Raw genomic sequence first — 16,858 nt, forward strand, 5'->3', positions numbered from 1 at the left:
TACTATTGCACCAACCTAATACTATAGTTACTTGCTACAGATTGATTTGATTTGTTATGATATTCTAAGGAGTCAGGTCTATTTTGAGGATTTATCATAGCTTTGAATCCAGCTTCAAGATGGGCAGAAATAAAGCAAGACAGAAATTGCCAAGTTAATCTACCAACCTCCTTTCATGTATCTTCTTCATCTTAACTTCTCAAGCACAGAGCCTGTGCCTCATGTCTTTTCTCCTGGCACCCAATGGAGGAATATTGAATGGATTGATACATTAATTAAAAACTTATACATGAATTTTTCTAAAGATAACTACTCAAAGTAGGGTCCTAAGACAAGGGCCATTATGAGTCAGATTAGAAATGGGTTGATTTGGAGAGTATTTTCTCTGAATCTCAATGTTGCAGGTATCAAGGACCTTGAAGGATCTGGAACAGGGCCTGTTCATGACTCTCGGCATATGTTCTGGAATAGGGTTGAAGAGAGAAGCTCTTAGATAGATCTCATCAACTTCACATGTAATATGAAGCTAACCCTGGCTTATGCTGAAAATAAAAGGGCTAATAAATAAGACCCATTTTCATTGATGTTGCCAAATCACAGAAACTAAAGGAGTATTATATGGTGATAATTGTCCTAGGATTAAATTTAAAATCCACTTAGAACCCTTTAGACAGAAACCCCCAGTGAATTATAATTGGCTGCTATAATTGGCTAAGAGCCTAATTGGCAGATGTACATGGAGAAGGAAACTTCCAGTTTGCACTGGTGCCTTGGGGAATGTCTAGTTTAAAGTACCAGAAAAGAGATTACTTCAGTTCTGCTAACACTTGAGTTGCTGAAAATCAGGTGTGATTTGAGGGTTACCAGAAAAGCATAGTGTCCACCAACCACAGGAAAAATCAGACATTGCCCTAGAAGCTGAACCAGAGAGAATCCATTCCTGCCCATCACACAGGATTTAGTGTAAATAAATCAGGGCTGTTCTGCTAATCAAGAGGGGTACCATTTCACCTGTTGAGGAATGACATGTTATAATTTTAACTAACTTGGCACTAATAAAAAATGGTGGGTTATAAAATCATATATATAGTGGCATCTAGGATATTTAAATTCCATTCCTTAAGCTGCAATTGTGTGTGTGTGTGTGTGTGTGTGTGTGTGTGGAGGTGGAGGGTGGTGGTATGTAGTCTCAATTTTAACTTTCCTGTTATATGGTTGAAAGACTAGTCAGATTCTGTAATGGCTGTTGTTTTATTAGCATCATGACTGAGGAGAATTTAGGATGCTGCCTGGTAATAACATGTAAACCCATGGCTGATTCATGTCAATGTATGGCAAAAACCACTATAATATCATAAAGTAATTAGCCTCCAATTAAAATAAATTAATTAATAAAAAAAGAAAGATTGAAAAAAAAGGAAAAAACTAAGACGTATTGAATGCTGTCTATGTGCCAGCAGCCCGATAACCACTTTAGCCGTATTTTGTGGTTTGCTACTCGGAATAGCCTTATGAAGAAATCCAGAAAAGTTGAATAACATATCGCGTCTGCCTGCAATGCGGGAGACCCGGGTTCTATTACTGGGTCGGGAAGATCCCCTGAGGAAGGAAATGGCAATCCACTCCAGCAATCTTGCCTGGAAAATCCCATGGACGGAGGAGCTTAATAGGCTACAGTCCATGGGGTCGCAAAGAGTCAGACAGGAGTGAGTGACTTCGCTTTCACTTTCACCCAAGGTAGCATAGGTTATGGATCTTTGAACCTATATCTGTCTGACTGTAAAACTCAGGTTGATCTTGATCTTAATGCCATGATGACAGTTTTCTCTTTTAGTCAATGTTGCTATTGGCAAACAAGCAGGACAATTTAGTTTGCTATATGTGCCTATTAGGAAATAGGACATTCACACTGGCCTGTTTACTTCAAAAAATCCTGTGAGAATGAATTAGGTTGAGTCATATTTTAAATTTTCCAGCAAGTGCAAAAAAATAGGAGAAATACGACTTATCTTTAATCTCCTGATTGAGCTTTGCACCCCATGCCCTGTTGGATACTGAGCTGAGCTCATGAATGCTGGAACAATAACCATTTCTTGCAGCATTCACTTTCAAAGTCCACAATATAAATGACTAAGAGTATAAAATTTCCAGGATTTTGCATTAGGAGGAGAAGAAAATTGCATTAAGAGAAGAAAGAAGATTGATGGTACTTTGTCATTTACAAGGGCCTTCGAACACGACTGAAGCGACTTAGTAGCAGCAGCAGCAGGCTAAGTGTTATCCATGGACTCTCACATTTAATCCTTGTTCTTACACTATATGTGGCTTCCCTGGTGGCTCAGATGGTAAAGAATCTATCTGCCATGTGGGAGACCTGGGTTCAATCCCTTGGTTGGGAAGATCCCCTGGAGAAGGGAATGGCAACCAACTCTAGTATTCTGCCTGGAGAATTCCACAGACAGAGGAGCCTGGCAGGCTATAGTCCATAGGGTTGCAAAGAGTTGGACAGGACTGAGTGACAAACACGTTCACTTTCATCATACTGTAAAGAGTGGTATTATTGTTTTATCATCACTGCTGATTAAACTGAGGCACAGAGAGGAAAAATGACATGCCAATGTCATGTCCCAGCAGTTCCACTCAAGAAGTCAGGCTCCTAACCACGTGCAACATGGTCTCCACTTGATCAGGCTGATCAAACTGCTATGAATGAAACATGGGTTTTAAGGGCAAAGATGAGAGCTGGAGAAAACTCCTAATTCAAGATATAAATGTAATCCTTCAGAAAGTCCTGTGTTAGAAAGGCAAAAACAAAACAAAACAAAACAAAAAAAAACCCACAAAAAAACATAAATGACTTCATTGGTAATATATTGAATTAATTTTTTCATCATCTAATAAAAAACATAGTTATTTCAGAAGCTGGGGAAGCAAGCAAAGGACTGTCCACAAGGATGTCCAGTGAAGCAGTTGCTAGTTGAAAAAGAACAACTCTTGGGGTACTGGGTGAGTAACCATGATAAGACCCTCGGCTTAATTAACCAAGGAACAACAATCTTGAAAAGGGCCCTGCCCTTCCTCCCTAACTGACCATTTAGTAGACTCTCAATGTTTTTCTCTACTTTCTTTTTTCAATAGACCCTCAATCTTTTAATTTCTTTCATTTCTAAAGCTGTCTTGCCATTATGACCTATTCATAATGATATAGATTTGACAGAAAATGATAATTTTTAAAAAAAGACTCTTTTTTTTGCCATTATTATGGTTTCTACATTTATTGATATATATAACAACTGTTTATTAAGCCCCTACTTTTATGCCAGCCTGTCCTTTGCAAACTAGGAGTATAGAGGTGAACAAGGCAAAGATCCCACTCACGTGGGGCCTGTGTCTAATGGGGAAGATAGGAAATAAAATGCAAATTAGATACAGCGCCAGACAGGGTCAGGCATATGAAGGAAATACAACCATCTCTGTGGAGGAGGTATCTGAGCAGACTACATGTTGGATCATGAATAGGATCATATAGAGAGCTGGGGAAATGTGTTCAAGGCAGAAGGCATATTGTGGGTATAACTCAGGGCACAAAAGAACTTGATGAGTTCTCTGTAGAACAAGATCATGGTAATTGTCACATCATATCATGATTATTTGCTTACTTACTATCTGCCTAAGTAGGATGTTAGGACATACTTATTCATTTTTATTGTCAGTAGCTAGCAAGAGTTTGGAATCTGGTTGGCACCCAACACCCAACATCTACTAACAAATGAATGAGTCACCACAAAGTTTTCTGGCTATAAAAAGGTGAATAATCTTACCTAGCACTGTGTGTTTACTGATGTACACTGCATTTCCAACATTTATTTTTTTTTAGTAATTTTTGTTGAACATGGTTAAAGTGATGATGAATGTGTCCATGTTCATCAGCATTCTGATGATGATTTTGTTATATATTTTCATTTATTGGAGAAACTTGATATTAAATTCACTTTATTTAGAGATATTATTAAGAACCATATTATGATCATTTAAGTTTTCTAATTAAAAATTGTCCAGAGTTTACATTCTAGGAGTACTTTAATATTCAAATGATCCTGTGAAAATGAATCTTAATGTCTGATCAATTTTTTATTGTGGTATTCAAAACTGAAATATTAAAGTACTTTGGTATTAAATATCATAAAATGAACTATAACATTAAATATGGATATTCTGAAATCGTGTATTTTAAAATTTCAGTACTCAATTTTGACTTCATTAGTGTATTTGTAAGTGCCAGTACGCTCTAGAACAATGATAAAAGAAATTTAGAGAATCTGAAAACTTACCATGTTTTACTGTACTGTTTGGGATTTTGGAATTAATTGAGTTTGGCCTATTTTCTGTGCTGATAGCTTCCATGTGGAAACACAAATATCAGTATTTCTGGAGCATCATCACTAAAAAGCAAAAATAAAAATCTATCAGAAGTGGACAGATCTCCATGAGATAAAATTTATTGATTAGTAACAGACTTAAATCTTTGTTTCATTCTGCTTTTGTCTTCGTGATACTAAGACAGGCGGCCTTGTCAAATAGCTAACGACACACACAAGTCTATGGTTTTGGTTTTAAGTCAATTTAATTATTTTCCTTCTGTTTTCTAAGCTGTTTTGGCAAACGCACAGTGAAGTCGTTGCTGTACAAGCCTCCCATATTTTCACAAAGCCTGACAGCATAGACATCTGTAACCATCCTTCCCATGGAAAGCTTTTTCTTCTAGAACAAGGACCCCCCAAAAAAGAGTCTGCTTCAAATTCCCATCCTCATGTCTTTTTACTCCCTTAGCTGAGACTGACAATAAGGAGAGGACAAACTGCAAGGATGACGTTTCTATCTAAACAGATTTACATCTTAAAGGAGAGAGCCTCATTTAAAATAGTAATTCTATTTGTCTATTTTTTCCTTAAGCTTTCTCTTTCCTATTAAAAAAAAAAAAAAATGAATAGCCATCAATAAGACTGAGTTTCAGGGAAAAACTGTTACTATAGAAGGCCAGCCAGATGACCAAGACTCAAATGGTTTTTAGAAACCCTTTATATAGATCTTGTGGTAACAGGCTCCTTAGGGAGCATCTCAATTAGAGATAAGTTCTGTTACTGTACTTAAGTCCAACATTGTTTCCACGCATCTACATGAAGAGCCTTATGCTCCCGAATTCCTCTGGGCCTTGGACTTTATTTTTATCTATTCTACATGGAAGACTTATTGTTATTATTTTTTTTTACAAGCTTCCACTGCTAGTAATTATTTTAGTGGTTTTATAGATAAAGATGCAGGAACACAATTCTCTTTATAGATTAAAAATTACCTTTTCATATTCCGAAATCACTGGAGAGATTGATTTGTATACCTTGGTTTTTTTTTCTTTGGTATTTAACTGTGGTCTAGCTGCTCAGGATTCATGAAAACAAAACAAAATGTTGTCATCCTTGATAGTAATTTGAAAGGAAAATTTCACATTCATGTTACATTCTTACAGAACCAAATAAGCCAATAAGCAAAAAGTCATAAAATAAGCTTAATAAACCTTCATATTAAGGCAAAGTTAACATTTGTCACTTGGCAACTGGATAAAAATTCAACTCACAAGACAGAATTTGGGCTGCAATCAATGCTTATGAAAACCACGTGCAGTTTGTGCAAGCCCTGCTGGATTTGGCAGCTCTGGGAGTCAGCTGTGATTCCTGAGCATAATAAATGCATTGGTTTGAATTCTCCTGTCTGTTGTATGTGAGGTTTGTCTAGAGCTCATTCAGATTCAAGATGCACTTTAAGATAGAATTACAAGGGGGAACTGAAGGAAAGAAAAAAAAACCTCTCATTTGAAATGCTTTTATTGGAGGATGGCCCTACGAGGTGATTGTTCCTCTGGACATATGTCATTTTCAGAAATGAAAATAACATTGCCTACTTTGGTTAAGATTCCACCCACAGAAACTGCTCCATCCTTATCAGACTCAGCTTCAGCAGCGGATGAAATCTTAGTCCTTTATGGAACGGGAATCATCTGGTGTCCTATTGCTAAAATAGTCTAGAGATTACTCACTTACTTCTCTGCAATTATAGCCATCTGATCCTTTGATATTGTGGAAGGGTGAGATAATGACATGACTGTAACACAAATCCATATTGAAGAGCCCAGTGTTTAAAATTCCCTGGGTTCACACACCGGAGGTTTACTTGTGAGCTGATGATACTTGTGAGCTGATGGCACATCACAGATAATCATCAAATATGGTTATCAACTTAGTATCTGGACAAAGAATGAAAACAGGAAATAACATTCTATTACTAACTCCTAGTTGTTGAATATAGGAAACACTTAAAACATATCAAGCACCCTTAGTAATCTTTTCAATAAAGTATATACAACTCAGTGGAGCACCCTCCACAGAGTCCTTTCTAGTCAGATGAAAAGGTCATTTATCTTCTTTTAACAAATAAGACTTTGGAAAATTCAAGGCAAGTAGGCCAGATTATAGCATGATGCTCTGAAGACAGGGAATGGTGCTCCTCCTGTTTTTTCTGCTCTCAGACCACCTTCTCATCTCCTTTGCTTTTCAACAACAAAGCCCCAGCATGGTGAGTTGGAGGTTGATGAAAATATGTCCAGGAGCCGTAACTGCCACTGTTAAACCTGAATACTTCCTTTATAAAAGATATCTAAGGTGTCATTCCAGACCCGTCATTTATTTTTTTTTTTAATGTACTGATGAATAAAGAACACTAGATTAGGATATAGGAGATAGGTTCAATGTAGTCTCTGCTGTATACTCATCACTGAACTTTCTTATAGTCTGAGTGTTAGTTTCTTTTTTGGAAATTGAAGATACCTGCTAGACTCATGTCAAGAAGTTACTAGATGAATCCCAATGAGGTAGGTATTTTGTGAGTTGTGAAGTGCTATGTTTGTTTTTAGCTGCAAAGTTGTGTCTGACTCTTGAGGTCCCATGGACTATAGTCTGCTAGGCTCCTCTGTCCATGGGATTTTCCAGGCAAGAATACTGGAATGGGTTGCCATTTCCTACTCCAAGGGGATCTTCCTGACACAGGGATAGAACCTGGGTCTCCAGAATTGGTGGGTAGACTTTTTACTACTGAGTCACCAGGGAAGCCCAAAGTACTATAGAAATGCATTTTATTATTACACCTGTGTCTAATAAATAAACCAGCGAACATGCATCACATGATTCAGGAATATTAATGCCTTTGTGCTTTTACTTTATGTATACTAAATCTTCCCCTTTTCATTTCAGTTTTATCCATGTCTGGTGTTTTTCTCAAATGCTTTACCCCATAAAGATCATGTAAACTTTTAAAATTATTTGATTCCTTTTTTACTTTATTATTTGTCATTTGACTAAATATTGCTGTGCATTATTCAAAAGGTTCTTTTGTTGTAAATGCAGTTGCCTTCAATAATTTTGTAATTTCGCAACAACTTCATTTCTATTCTGCTGATATGATACATATGAATATGTAAAATATAGTACTGGGCAAATTTGACTTCTTGTCAGGATGGTTTGCCACAAACATAGCTACTGTGAGCTAGAATCCTATATGTTGACCCCCATACTATGCTTCATATGCTTCTTGGGTCACTCTGGCCCAAATATCCTTCCTCCTTGGTTAATCATATCCTTAGTTATTTCTGTCTCTAGAACTTTGATTTTTTTTAACTTAGTTGACTATAGTGGACTTGAACAAGTCTTTCTTGGTATGTAAGCACAACATGCTGAAATAACAGGGAAAATACTTATGAGTGAGCAGTAGCTTACAAAGACAAGAATGTCTGCCCCTATTTTAATTCAGATTTGTGCAGTAAAATTGGTTTGGAAGGGGGAGATTGTCTTCAATTGCAAACAATGATATACGTTGTCAAATCAAAAATAGATAAACAAATACAGCCCCGAGTCCATTAAGCAGCACACTGCTGAATGTGGAGTTGTATTAGAGGAAAGAATGCTCTGACCGGATTTTGCTGCACTTGTCAGTGTTGCGATCATGTTTCTTTCCAGTGCATGTGGTTGTGCTTGCCCAGAGGTCTATATTCAGATGGTTCCCTGGAAATTAAAAAATATTGAATTGAAATTACCATTTTCCAGTGGGATCCCCAGGCACAAACTCTGTTATTGCCATTTAGCAGCCAGCATCTCTGTTCAAGCTTCTGTCTAAATTTGCAAACATCATACAGTTGCCTCTTTGGATAATTATAGAGCCTCAAAGTACTGAGAAGAGGTGGCACTTAATAACATACATTACAAAAGCATTGTAACTTAGGCAATAAAACACTGCCTAATGGACACCATTGTAATGGGAGCTGCATGGTGGGGTGTCTATAATAATCAGAATAGATTTAATGTACATATTTATGCCAACTGTAAAAAGGTTGCAAGCAACAGCAGGAGAGGCAATATGTTACAAGGGTGAAACACTGAAATAGGGAACAAAACATATTCTTAACATATTCAGACACAATTTTGTTTCCTAAAGGATGATATAACACTGTGAGTCTATCAACAGAATCAGCTATTGTTTTCAGTTCTAGTATGTTTGGGTTATGAATTATGAAAGGATTATCCTGATTCAAACTCAACTTTAATTAAATTTCAAAACATCAGGGTGTCAAACCCCGTTGCAACTGTTTAACTTGGTTGACCAAATATATTCAATTTATATATGTTTTCTTTTTAATCTTATCCCCAAAATTGTTCAAGACACCTAAGTAAAATCCAACTAATCTTTGGACATTATTGCATTGACTGTACAAGGATGTGAATTTTGATGGTAGGGGATTTCCTGGTACACCACAGTACTACCAACAATGCAGTTTTGCAGTGTTGAACAACAGAATACTCAACTGCCTTTAAAAAGCCACAGACTGACTCCTTAGGCATAATGAAAGCTAGTTTAGTAATTTCTTCATGTTATATGAAACAGGGACCTTTAACAATCTCAGATATGTACACCAAGAAAAGATTTTTGTTAATAGAGAGTTGATATCCATTTAATAAAATTAGAGTCTTTAAAAGGTCTCCAAAAGGAGCTAAACTATAGTTTCTGTGTGTTTTTAAAAAAATGAAACAAATTTCTCTTACAAGAGCTGTATCTTTTGCTGTAAGTGGCTCTTAAGTCTTTATATCTTTTAAATCTTTTGTGGGCTTCCCTGGTGGCTCAACTGGTAAAGAATCCGCCTGCAATGTGGGAGACCTGGGTTTGATCCCTGGGTCAGGAAGAGCCCCTGGAGAAGGGAAAGGCTACCCACTCCAGTATTCTGGCCTGGAGAATTCCATGGACTGTATAGTCCATGGGGTTGCAAAGAGTCAGACACGGCTGAGCATCTTTCACTTTCACCTTAAATCTTTGTAATGCTCATGTCTCTGTGCACCCCATTTACAAGCAGCAGGAATTCCATTTAATACCCAGATAACACTAATCCGTGTTCTCTCCCTTCAAATCACACACACAAAAATGTCCGGACAACTACAATGTAAAGTATGGTAATCCTCAGCAATGCTCGCATGCTTTACAAATCAATGCTGGCGCCATTGTCATTCCACCAACTATATTGGCCACACTACATCTGCTCCAAAGCTTTGAGGTCATATTTTGTTGTCTTCCAAGATAGTTGCCTGTCCATCCCATATTGCTTTGTTCCAAATGTAGGTATAAATTTTCCCTCAATTTTCTAAAATATGGTTAATTTGGGGGTATAATAATTTTAATAGATTTATTGAGATGTAATTTATATATCATAAAGTTCATCCATTGTATTAATATTACTATTATTTTTTTTGGTGGGGATATACCACATAGCTTTCAGGATCTTATTTCCTAAGCTAGGGATTAAACCTAGGCCATGGTAGTGAAGGCATTGAATCATAACCACTGGATTGCTAGGAAGTTCCCCAAATTCATCCATTTTAATAGTACAACAAGTTTTAGTATGTTTATAGAGTTGTAGAGTTGTTTAATTTTAGAACATTTTCATCATCCTGAAAAAAACTTCTGCCCATATTCCTCATTTACACGTCAGCCCTAAACAACTGCTAATCTGTTTTAGGTCTCTATATTTCTGGACATTGTATATAAATGAAATTATGCAGTATATATTCTTTTGAGTCTGATTTCTTTTACTTAACTTATTTTCAACATGTATCCAGATTGTAGCACCTATCAGTACTTCCTTCCTTTTATTGCTGAATATTATTCCATTGTAGTGTACATTAAGTTTTGTTATTTGCTCACAGGATGTAACATTTTAAATCTTCACTGAAGGGGTACTTGTGCCATGTCAGAATAATACTACCAAATTTACCTCACAGTAGGAAATCATGACAAAACGTAAGCCACTACTACTACTGTTTTTGGATCTTGGTCAGTAGGCTCACAGGACTATGATACCTGTCAGAAAAGAAACTAATGAGGTAAGGTCTGTCATGGCCCTGGTTTTCTCTCTAGAAGCACTTTACCAGCTGTGGACAAATTAGGGGAATTTCGACTCAGGACAACAGTCTTGCTGAGTTGAACAGATAAGAGTTCATAGGAGAGGGAGCTTGGGTGCTAGGAAAGAGTACTAAAAAGAAAACTTTGCAGAAAAAGAGCTACAGTAATATTGCTAAAGTTTCTTTTGAATATTTTGGTAAGAGTAAGCATCAAAACCCTGTGAGGACAGGCAAAAAGGTACCTGAGAGCTGTAAATGGGACATTTCTCAGTGTTCATACAAATTTGGGAAGTGTTTAAATTTGACCAATCAAACTTGAGAGAACTCACTAAACACCTTATATATGCAGTAAAGATTAAAGAAAGGTCATGCTTGAGGAATAGGGTTAAACTAGTCCTCATACAAAGGCAGTTCTGCATATTCCCTAGAATAGCTTGTGAACAAGTCTTGAAAGAATCATTATGACCCGAAAGTATATCAACTGCTACCTCAACAAGATTCAGCAGTCTTTAAGGGACTATAACTGAATCTGAACAGTCAGCAATGATAAGCATCCATTTAATAACAAAGGATTGATGCTTTTGAACTGAATTACTAGGTACATAAAGAAGAATTGATGCTTTTGAACTGTGATGTTGGAGAAGACTCTTTGAGAGTCCCTTGGACTGCAAGGAGATCAAACAAGTTAGTACTAAAGGAAATCAACCCTAGATATTCATTGAAAGGACTGATGCCGAAGCTCTAATACTTTGGCTACCTGATGTGTGAAGAGCTGACTCATTAGAAAAGACCCTGATGGTGGGAAGGATTGAAGGCAGAAGGACAAGGGGAAGACAGAGGATGAGATGGTTGAATAGCATCACCAACTGAATGGACATGAGTTTGAGCAAGTGCTGGGAGATCGTGAAGCCAGGGAAGCCTGGCATGCTGCAGTCCATGGGGTTGCAAAGAGTCAAACATGACTGAGTGACTGAACAACACTGAATATCTGTACTCCAAGAAAAATTCTTCAGATGGAAGAAGTGACTTCAAATGGAAACTTGGACCTACAAAGAAAATGGGAAACGTCCTTAAGTGGTAAGTAAATGGGGCTTCCTTGATAGTTCAGTTGGTAAAGAATCCTCCTGCAATGCCAGAGATCCTGGTTCGATTCCTGGGTTGGGAAGATCCCCTGGAGAAGGGAAAGTCTACCCTCTCCAGTATTCTGGCCTGGAGAATAAATGAATATATGTAAAAGTTTTCTCATTTTAAAATATCTTTAAAAGACAGCTGTTAAACACAGATTAGTAGCTATGGATTTGGGGTTTTACAGCATAATTAAAAATATAATATATGACAACACTATCAGAAAGGATTGGGGAGAATATAAAATTCTGATATGTACACTAATAAAATATAATGTGAAAGTTAACTGTTAAAGGCTTCCCTGGTGGCTCAATGGTAAAGAATCTTCCTGCTAATACAGTAGATGTGAGTTCAATGCCTCAGTCAGGAAGATCCCCTGAAGATGGAAATGGCAACCTATTCCAGTATTCTTGCCCAGGAAATACCATGACAGAGGAGCCTGGCAAGCTACAGTCCATGGGGCCACAAAAAAGTTGGACATGACTAAACAAAAGAATACTGAAAATTTAGCAATCATAAGTCACTTGATCAATCAAAGTTATATGCTAATAAATGAATAATGAGATATAATGGAATACTGAAAATTGCTCAATTAATCAAAAAATGGCAGGGAAAGAAGAAAGTGGGGACAAACAGTAGATGAAGCAAATAATATACATCTTGTAAGATGCTCAACTTAAATGCTAACCGTATTGATAATTACACGAAATGTAAATGAAAGCAGATTGTGATGTGAGTGAGAAATGAACTATTATTTTGTCAACCCCTTGAGATTCAAGATTGTTTGCCCTGGGTAGTACTTATATCTTCTATGTCATTACAGAAAGGCCAAGAACTGCTGGTATATATTTTTAACTGTAAGTTTACTCTAAAATTGTACTTTATGACTCTGAAAAAAAAAATGGTCTAACCACTTAAATTAAAAGGTATAGTTTATCAAAATGGATAAAAAGCAAGATTCCATTTTATGCTATCTATAAGAAACCCCCTTTTGATATAAAGACACAGATAAGTTAAAGGTAAAATAATGAAATAGGTATACCATAAAACTGCTAATAAAAAGGAGAATAACTATTTTGTTATTAGACTAAGACTTCAGAGCAAGGAATATTTATTTCCCATAATAAAGAAAAATTCAATGATAAAACGGAATTCATCAAAAGGCATAACTATCTTAAATATATGTATGTACCTAATAACAAAACTTCAAAATTCAGGTACCAAAACTTACATAATTTAAAGGAAAAATAAGCAAATCCATTATTATCATTGATTCTTGTTGGAGATTTTCACTCTCTTCTTTCAGCAATTCATAAAATAATAAACTGAAAATAAGTAAAAATATCATAAGCAATATTATCAACCAGCTTTACTTAATTGACCTTTCTAGAATACCAAGCAGCATGATTCACATTCTTTTCCAGTATTAAAGCAAATTTTCCTAGGATAGAACATATTCTGAGATTTTGCTATGACAGTATCCTGGAACATAAAATGAGTCTTAATAAATTCAAAATACCTGAAAACATAGAAAGTATGTTCTCTAACAATAGTTTAGTTAAATAGAAATTAAATCAACATTCTTTTAAATTATCTATAAGTGAAAGAAAAGATAACAAAGGACATTTAAAAGATTTTGAAATTAATGATAAAGAAAATACAAGATATCAAAATATTTGGAACAAAGATAAAGCGATACTTTAAAGGAAATTTATAGATTTACATGTTTGTCATGCTCATGTTAGAGAAAGATGATAGATCTGAAAATCAGTAATGAGTTTCTACCTCAATAAACTAGAAAAAGAAGAGCAAATTAAATGCATCTTTCATTTAAATTTAAAAAGTTAAATGAAATAAAAGACAATCAAATTCAAGGAAATAGTGGTAAATAATAATACCAATTAAATTCAAAACTTGTTATTTGAAAAGATCAATAAAAATAGACATGTAGCTAGACTCCAAAAAGAGAGGAAGAAAGATAAGTTGCTGCATATATTATAAGGATAATGAAGAAATATTATGAATACGCATGCCAATATACTTGTTAGCTTATAAGATATTAACAGATGCTTTTAAATATACAAATTAGAAAAATAAACTCAAGAAGAAATTGAAAATGTCAAGATTTTACCAGTTTAAATTCCATATAGAGTATTTGAGGAATCTATAATTTCCCTGAATTCTCTCAACTCTTGAAGGAAAAATTAATATCCATTGTATACAAACTTTTTTTTAGAAAGTAGAAGAGGAATAATACTCATTAAGTCTGTAACTGAAGCTAACATTTCTCTGGTGCTAAGATCAAACCTACACATTATGGGAAAACAAACTATAAACTAATATTTCTCGGGAACATACAAGAAAAAATCCTTGCTAATAATAATTTAGTGGCATATAAAAATAATAATAAATGATGACAAGGTATTGTTTGTCTCTATGTTATAAGGTTGATTTAACATTTGAAAAACACTGGTTTATCTACATATCAACAGAATGAAGATGAAATACCATACGAGCATCTCAATAGATGAAAACGGACATCTGACAAAATCCATTTCTCATTCATGATAAAATTTCTATGCAAGCTAGGGATAGAATGAAATTTCTTTATTCTAAAAAAGAACACTTAAAAATGTCAGCAAACAACATACTTAATGATGAAAACTTGACTGCTTTCTCCTAGAATTGGAACCAAGGCAAGGATATTCACTCTCAATTCTTTTCAACATTATACTTGTATTACTGGTCAGTACAATAAGGTAAGAAAAATAAAAGACCTCCAGTTTGGAAAAGAAAAAAATTTATGCTGTCTTTATTCCCAAACAAAATGACTGTGTAATACAGAGACTCCTAAGGAATGTACAGAAAATCTGTTAAAATTAATAAGGAAATTTAACAAGGTCTCAACACCAAAGGTCAATACAGCAAATAAAAACAATATTACATTGCCAATGAACAATCAGAAAGTATAATTTAAAATATTACATTTATAATAGTATCAAACACATGAGATATTTAAAGATAGGGTTAATAAAGCAAGACATAAACCTGTGCACTGAAAGCTACACAACATTTTGAGAGAAGTTAATAAGAATGGATTCATTTCGATATTTGGCAAAACTAATACAATATTGTAAAGTTTAAAAATAAAATAAAATTTAAAAAAATAAATAAAAGAAAATCCTTTGTAAGCTAGTATAGTAATACCACATGACCCCTTTCTTCATTGTAGAGGATTCTTAAAGTTCCAATCAACCTAATGTGTGCCTCTGTTTCTCAATGATTCATGTGTGAGAGATTGTTTTATTTATGCCATTATTGTCTAATAAATTACCATGTCTTCAGAATACCAAATGGAACAAAAATGGAATAAAAAAAAAAAATAAGAATGGAGAGATATATATATCATGTGCATGGTTTGACCAACTCAGTATTTTTAAGATATCAATTTTCCTTAAGCTCATCTATAGATTTAACACAATTGCAGTCAAACTTCCAGCAATCTCTCTCTCTCTCTTTTTTTTTTTTTAGAACGTGCCAAACTGATTCTAAAATTTATTTGAAATTGCGTTACAAACCACTTTGGTATATGGTCTCTGATCTTTCTGTAAACTTGCACCATGCCAAAGAGCTACTACAGTCAAAAGAAATCTTTCTGCCCTAAGCACAGCCACCCTCAATTAGATATAACCAAGCAGCAATCCTCTGATGGAATTAATTCACATAAATAGTGAAAGACAGAGGTTCACAAGGGTACCAGCTATATTTCTTAATAAGATGAATTGGTTGAATTTTGAGCATGCAGCAGATTAAGTTAAAATTCTGGTGGTGTGTATATGACACATTTGTCCAGGTATGTGTCACCATCTATTCAGAGCATTGCAAGTTGAGAATATGCCACAAAGGCCACCTCCTCCTACATTTCACAGCAACTTTGGTTTCTCCTGAGACCACAAATGCCTCAAAAGCTTGAAAAAAATTTTTTTCACAATGCCTTCCTTGGCCCTAGTGGCTATTTCTGAGGATTGTGAGAGGGATATTTGTAAGAGGAAGAACTGCTTACATTACAGAATTTTCTGCAGTATTTCACCATTAATAGCGGTGGTTTCTTTCTACAGCAACAACTGCTTACAGAAAGGCAGACTTCATTAACATTCTTCAGTCCTGCTGAGTCTCCCCTGCAGCTCTCAGCAGTCATTCACATTTCCAAAAAGCTTGAAGGTCAAAATTCTGCCTCTCCATGTGTCAGAATCACTTCATGACTTCAACTTATATTCAGACCACATCAATCTCCATTTTTGCTTCTGAAACCGAAACCCAAAAAAGACTCACTTTGCTTAGACCTGCCAGATTGCAAGAGCCAATGGATAGGACAAGTCTTTAGTCATTCAGGCAAATTAAAAAGGTTTCTTCTTAGAAGAACTAACCAGATGATGCACTAAGATATGATTATGGGCATGACTTAATTATTTAATTTGTAAATTATGATTTATAATCAACCTAATACCAAAAGACATTCTACACAAAACATGTTAGGAAACTTCTTAAGGACATGAAAATGAATATATTAAATTAGAGGTCAACACTCAAAATGGCCCAATTATTTTAATTTTAATTTATTATTATTTATTAATTTATTTATTTTGACCACTGTCCTACATATGGGATTTTTGGTCCCTGACCAGGGATTGAACTGCATCCTCAGCATTGGAAGTATAGAGTCTTAACCACTGGACTGCCAGAGAAGTCCCAGTTAAAACTTAAATTTTAGAACAGTTTTATATTCCTTTAGGGTTTGTGTGTGTGTGCGTTATTTGATGCTTTTTTTAAACATTATTCTTGTGTTCTTTTCTCTCTGTTTTTGTGTATTTTATTTGTCGTAGGCTTTGATCTGTGGTTACCATAGGGTTCATATGTGTTGCTCTGTAACTATATCCACTTGTTTTAAACTGTTAGTCATTTAAGTTCAAATACATGTTGAAAGAGCTGCATTTTTTGTTCCCCACTCCCACATTTTGTGTTTTTGGTATATTTTATACCTTCATGTTTATCCCTTTACTCTTTATTGTGATTACACTTAATTTTACTTTTTTTCCCTTTTAATCACTGTAATAGCTTACTTAAGGTCTTTATATTTGCCTTTACTAGTGGAATTTTTCCGTTCTTACAAATTCTTATTTTTGTAGCCTTTTCTTTTCCACTTAGAGAAGACCTTCTAACATTTCTTTTAGAGTTGGTTTAGT

At 35.1% G+C, this 16,858-nt stretch overlaps 1 protein-coding gene across 10 annotated transcripts in view; it reads left to right on the forward strand.

The window, feature by feature from the left end:
• Positions 1-7,361, forward strand: part of LOC104969531 (uncharacterized) — a 238,519-nt gene extending 231,158 nt beyond the window's left edge. For all 10 annotated transcript variants that reach the window (XM_059890150.1, XM_059890151.1, XM_059890155.1 and 7 more), the window contains one exon: positions 1-7,361. This exon is cut by the window's left edge and continues 51,558 nt beyond it. The gene's annotated coding sequence lies outside the window, so the exon portion shown is untranslated.
• The last annotated feature ends 9,497 nt before the right edge of the window (positions 7,362-16,858 follow it).

The sequence above is a fragment of the Bos taurus genome, chromosome 9, assembly GCF_002263795.3.
Source record: "Bos taurus isolate L1 Dominette 01449 registration number 42190680 breed Hereford chromosome 9, ARS-UCD2.0, whole genome shotgun sequence".
Taxonomy (NCBI): Eukaryota; Metazoa; Chordata; class Mammalia; order Artiodactyla; family Bovidae; genus Bos; species Bos taurus.